The 5,876-nt window shown below is 37.6% G+C and overlaps 1 long non-coding RNA gene across 1 annotated transcript; it reads left to right on the plus strand.

Annotated features, from left to right (window-relative positions):
• The first annotated feature begins 302 nt into the window (after nt 1-302).
• Nucleotides 303-5,189, plus strand: LOC116505295. The gene is made up of 2 exons (XR_004254921.1): nt 303-1,075; nt 4,452-5,189. It is a non-coding gene; the product is annotated as an uncharacterized LOC116505295 (long non-coding RNA).
• The last annotated feature ends 687 nt before the right edge of the window (nt 5,190-5,876 follow it).

Below are 5,876 nucleotides of genomic sequence, written 5' to 3' on the forward strand. Positions count from 1 at the left end.
TTGAAATAGATCTATACTAGTCTCCCTTTATTTATTTATCAGCACAAATATAACAAATGTAACAAAAAGGCAACAGTAAAAAATATTGGGTTTCTGTCTGGATGGTCTCTTGTGACGAGCCGAAGGACAGAGAATGGAAGTGTGATCTTCCTCCCATATTTGGGCATACCAGGGGTTGTGACTTTAAATATATATATATATATATATATATATATATATATATATATATGTGTGTGTGTGTGTGTGTGTGTGTGTGTGTGTGTGTGTGTGTGTCTGTGTCTGTGTCTGTGTCTGTCTGTGTCTCTGTGTGTGTATATGTCCAAGTTCAATTAAAATTATTCTGCGCATGCGTAGAATTTAAAAACAAGATGGCGGAGCCAACAGCACCGACTGGGTAACCGTTTCGGGGGTGTGGCATACCACTACCAGTTTGGCCAAACTGGGCCAAACTCATAGTAACCCATCTCTGCCTGGCATGTATGCCTACATGGGGTGTGGGCCTAAGATTACTAGTTTACAGTCTAGCTAGTGACAATTAATTACAAATATCTAACAAAACTGAACCCTACTTTATTCACCAGATAGGACCAGATTATTATGGTACTTTTGTATATTTCAATCTTTTATATTGAAGTACATACTAATGGATGCATCCGCAGCAAACTACTATGACATCATAAAAAGGACACTGTGTTGAGATCATCATGTATGGTGCAGTAAAGCTCTTGCGTCCTCAGAAGGGAAGAAAATATGCCAATCAAGGCAATGCATGATGACATTTTCATGCCTGTTTTGTCATTTCCACCTCTGGGACCAGCCTCCCCGCAGATGCCCATCTATACTGTCCTTTTTCCACTCATTGTACCATTTCTGTTTCTGTAATTTGAAGGTTGCACCAATGTTCAGTTTGTAGAAGATCCTTGAGCTCTGTCTCTCGTTTCTGCAAGGATGATCTGATCTGTTCCAGATTGGTTTTAACTTCCAACAGAAATTTCTTTTCTGGTAAATCATCTTGTGCGTCTTCGATATCCACCTGAGTGATGCCAAGAAGTTTTGATATATTGCCTCAAAAATGGTAAGACAACTATGCCCAGATTAGCAAAATGTAAAATGCGTTAGCCTATTGTCTATTTAAAGAACAACAATGCATGCTTTAAAGTATTTGATTAAAAATGTTACAAAAAAGCAAGGTTTAAAAGTTAAGCTAGTAATGCCCTAGTGGTGCTCTTACATGAAATTAAGGTCTTTCTATCTTAAATTTGAATTTGGTTGCTTTTCTAAAATTATACAAACCTAGTACAAAATTTAACAGAAATTGTGGATTTAAAATGTTTTCCTGAAACAAAATCTCATATGATGCCAGCTCAAAGCACCCTTGATTTGTTACAGATTGGGAAAAGGTCCAGATGTTGGCATCCATTGAAAGATGAAGATGAATCTTACCACAAAGCAACCATGTCCATTCTGTGTTATGGTGTCAGATTTAATTTCTCTTGCATTCGTTTCTGCTTCTATATTTTCAGTTACCTGAAAGAAATTAAACTTTATCCAATTCATCTTAATTCATTTATTTTTGGCTACTAAAAGTATTTTCATTGCTATAATAACAGCTGTTGGACATGATGGGATTTTGAAACCAATAAATCACTCAACAAAGTATTACTAGTGCTTAACTCTAAGTCAGCTTAGTCATGAAAATTATTAGTTGAGCAAAGCAAGAAAAGGAATCTCACAAAATTTTCAATCCAATTTCCAAAGACAAATTAAATCACTTAAAAATATAAAATTAAAAACAAACCTCATAACAATCCAAAATAAAATGGTGTTCCAGACAGTCTAACTCAAAAAGTTTAATACTATTTCAATTGAAGTAGAAAGAACTACGAGAAAATATACTTTTTTTCTTCCAGTTGAACTATTCTTTGTCATTCTTTATAAGCAACTTAACATGCCTGTTTATTCTTCATCTGAAGTGGAATATTTATTTCATCTAATATTGATGCATTTTGCTGACCACAATGTAATTAAAATTACATTGCAATTTTATCTGGATATTTACCATTTTTTCCACATTTTCAAGGTCCAGTCTACTTCTACGAAGTTCCTTGATAGCTGAACAGCACAAGAAAATGTATTAAAAACTGATCATTAGAGAAATATCATTATTGGCATTCATCAATGGATTTTTGTGTGTAAAAAAGAAAATGATTTTGTGACATATGGTTTTGATGATTAAGAAGAATAGGTTATAGAAAGAAGACAGAGGTTTGATTAGAATTATTTGTATAATTGCTGAGATATCAAAATGTATATAAATAAAATAAATAAAAAACAGAAAACACAAATACATATGTACACAGACACACCTTTTAGTTGCTGCAAGAAGATTGCATTGGAAGATCTGCAAGAAATACTATTAGCAAATAAGCAAGAACGGTGGGACCATAAAATAGAGAAAGTAATAGAAAATGAAGAAGTTAAAGTGCTCTGGGACTTTTGAATTCAAACAGACAGGCATCTGGTGCATAACATGCCAGACTTAATAATTGTTCATAAGAAAGACAAAAAAGTCTATGTAGTAGACGTGGCAATAGCTGAAGACAGCAGAATAGAAGAGAAAGAAATGCAGAAGATAATCAAGTACAAAGACCTGCAAATAGAAATAGAATGACAGAAACAAGTAAAGGTGATCCCAATAGTCATAGGTGCCTTGGGTGCAATCCCAAAACAATTGGAGCACCATTTGAACACCAATGGCATTGACATATTCACCATCAGTCAACTACAAAACACAACTTTATTCAGAACAGCTTCCATCCTGTGATGGTACATCTAATGCATTGATGGCTAACCTTTTTGGGCCAAAAGTGGGGGGAGTGCAGGGGGATCATGCGCAGGTGCCCCACATCCATAATGCTATGTGTGCATGACACTTCTCTGCTTTTGGCATGGTTTATTCACCATCCCCAGGCTTCAGAGGCTTTCTAGGAGCCTGGGGAGGGCGAAAACAGCCCCCCCCTGGCCCCCTGGAGGCTTCAGAAGTTCCCTGAAGCCTCCGAAGGGCAAAAAACAGACCTACAGGGAACCCAGAAGTTCAGGAATGGTGACTTCCAGCTTGTCTGCAGGCCTATTTTCGCCCACTGTAGCCTTCAGGGAAACCTCCTGAAGACTCCGGAAGTCAAAAATTGGTCCTATGGAGAAACCGGAAGTCACCATTCCTGAACTTCTGAGTTCCCTGTAGGTCACTTCCAGTTTGCTCGTAGGACCAGTTTTTTCCCTCTGGAGGCTTCAAGGTAGCCTCCTGAAGCTCCAGGGGGCAAAAAATGGCCCTATGAACAGACCAGAAGTCCGTTCCCGAACTTCCAGTTTGCCCGTAGGGCTGGTAGGACAAAAGGGCAAAAAACAGCCTCAAAAGAAGTCAGAAGTCAGCTGGCCATCACGCGCATGCACGCTGAGCTGACAGAGCAATGGCTTGTGAGCCCTAACAAATGGCTCCGTGTGCCACCTGTGGCACGGGTGGCATAGGTTCGTCATCACGGATCTAACGGCATCAAACATTCAGATCTACCCAACTCTGGTCCTTGGGAAGGACTCGATTATGTGGCTAAAAATCCAAAATCTGGTAGGTAGGATTATAATTCTTGGGAAGGTCAAAGTGGGAATCTCTTCAGCTCTATTTTTCTATAATATCAGGATTTAAAAGCTGATAGAGTAACACACTATGGTATAAAATGCTTTAATATTAGAGTACAAATGTTACATAAAGTATAACTACTACAGTGTCTATAATACATGAAAAAAAAGGTTTTTGCGGCAAAACACTTACTTAAATTATGCTGGGTATACAAACAGTGTAACTTCTGCATAATGCTTTTTAGGAGCCAAGACTGCAAAAAATAACAGTGAAACCAGAAAGAATTGTCTTCCATTATTTCATAAACCAATAATAGAAGAGAAAGATCATGCATGCAGTAGCTTAACTGCTCAAATGCATTCTCGTTCTCTAGGATGAAGTAAGTGCAATATAAACCCTAAAATAATTTATAAAAATAAATATTAAACAACACAGAAAACAAAAGTGATGCTAATGAGAAACCTATTAAAATAATCTACATAAACAGACAAGGAAGAAGAAAAATATAATTTTACTTTAAAAAAAACTGGTGTGCTTCCAAGAATGTTTAACAATCCTAATTCTGGACTACCTTTTCTTTGTCTGCATTCACATCTTGCATTTGGATCTGGTCCATGAGCTCCTCCTTTTCTTGTCTCAGCTTCCTGTTTTCTTCTTCTAATCTCTGGATGTGTAATAAATGATACAATGGAAATGAGGGTCTGCTGGTTGATCTTGGAGTGTCGATAATGGTATTTCTGCTGTAATAAAAAGCTAAGAAGGAAGCATGTTTTCAAACATGAAAGATGATTCACTATTGCTTCATTTTGTATATTAGGAAAATGGAATCAGTCATCTCGCCTAGCAGTTATCAAGGAAACCATGACCACTGATGGTGGCATTGACTGTGGATTTGGAATGAGGTCAGCTCTTGTGTGCTACTCTGCCCCATCAAACTTGAACATATACAGTGGAAATCTAGACATTTTATTTCCTTAACAAGGAGACTTTTCAAGAAATAAAGAGCAAAAGTACAGGGATATAGCACTGCCAATCAGTAAGAATGCAGAAGAAGACAAGAAACAATTCATAAATCATGCATGTGATATGTATGTAGTTGCCTACCTTTTATTCAAGATGACTGCATTTTGCTTCTTACCTTTCTTGTGTCTTGCCAGCATAGCTTTTCTTTTCCTACCATTTCTTGACAAGCTTCCAGAGAAGATCTCAGGTGCTTAATTTTGTCACTGTATTGGGTTTTCACTGCCATTACAGCTTGCTCCTATCAACAGATTATGGTGAGGAAAATAATCTTTAATGACAGCTATAGGGGGAGAAAATAATCCTCTGAATTTAAACATCTGGATTATGCTGCTTCTTTTTTTGTAATATGCATTTGATAACAACCTGACTTTCTATAGTAGTTTACTTGATTGGGGATACACCAGGAAATCAGGGATTCAAAACTTTGACCTTTACATAGTTGCCTACATTATCAAAAGATTTTGACAAGTATCACAGGACCAAGAATGGGAAAACAATTTAAATAAATCAATAAATGGCCCAAGTCACATAAGATTGCTAGTCTCTTGGAGTGTTTGGTGCTTCCACCTGGAAAGATTTTGAAATTTCAAAATATTTTACTTGGATGCCCACAAATGCTTGGATTGGTAGAGATAGTAGCCCTGAATAATTAACCCTATCTTAAAATGCATGGAGCTTTCAAAGAAAGTCTGAATGCTTTTTTTCCCCCACACTGTTTTTTGTCTGCTGTTATTCCAGCAGTCCCCAAACTTTCAGACTCTGGTAGCGGTGGGTGGTGGGAGTGGGGGGAAGGAGATGATTTTGTGCACACAATTTAATCTTGCGCATGCACAAATGGAGCCTTGCCACCAATGCTTGCGTGGCCCAGTTCCCAATAGACTGCAGACCGATACTGGTTTGTGAACTGAGGTTGGAGACCCCTGTGTTATTCCTTTCCATTTTGGAAGGAAGGAAGAATAATCAGCAGAAAGAATAGTAGAGGCATTTGTAGACAGTTTTGTTGTGGGAATTATTATTATTATTTGTGAGAAAATGGAAAAATATCAGAAAATTCTTTTGGGGGGGAAAAAACAGAACTCAACTCTGATCAAAATTGAGTTACTATACTCGAAGAATATTTTTGGTCCCCAGGTACTTTTCGAGGTTTGTGGACTCCAATGCAGAAGGGGTAGATGCTTTCCCTCTTCATCAGGGGTCGATCCTACATCCCGATCCCCAG

The sequence above is a fragment of the Thamnophis elegans genome, chromosome 3 (assembly GCF_009769535.1).
Source record: "Thamnophis elegans isolate rThaEle1 chromosome 3, rThaEle1.pri, whole genome shotgun sequence".
Lineage (NCBI taxonomy): Eukaryota > Metazoa > Chordata > Lepidosauria > Squamata > Colubridae > Thamnophis > Thamnophis elegans.